A 474-nucleotide genomic window follows, 5' to 3' on the forward strand; every position below is an offset into this window, starting at 1 on the left:
GCCAGCCAGCAGCGTCTGGTGTCCTGGCCGAAAGGAGACAGCACAGATCTTACCACATGATGGGAGACCCAGGACCACGTCCTCGCTGCCCCAACGCCCACTGATTTTCACCCACCGTGTCCTCACTTCCCCTCCTGCCCTGACGCAGGCTGCCAGGACTGGGCTGGCTCCAGAAATGCCCCTTCCCACAGCTGCCCCAGCCTCCTGCCCTGCCCCACCAGGAGGGGCAAACAGCCTGGGAGGGGGGCTCTTCCCAGCCCTCCAGTTTCTCCCAACAGCCCAGACACCAGCACCACCTCCTCACCTCGCAGCATAGCACCCCCGCAGCGCTCCCGCCCCGCGCTCCCGCACTGACCCCAGCGCCCCCCAACTCCCCACGGATTCAGCTCCAGTCCAAAGACAACCCCCCCAGTCTTCCCGCGGCAGGGCGAGGGCACACGCCTGCCTGCCTCCCCCCGCCCGCCCTGCCGGTGC

Source organism: Alligator sinensis, unplaced genomic scaffold, assembly GCF_000455745.1.
Source record: "Alligator sinensis unplaced genomic scaffold, ASM45574v1 scaffold161_1, whole genome shotgun sequence".
NCBI classification, from domain to species: domain Eukaryota; kingdom Metazoa; phylum Chordata; order Crocodylia; family Alligatoridae; genus Alligator; species Alligator sinensis.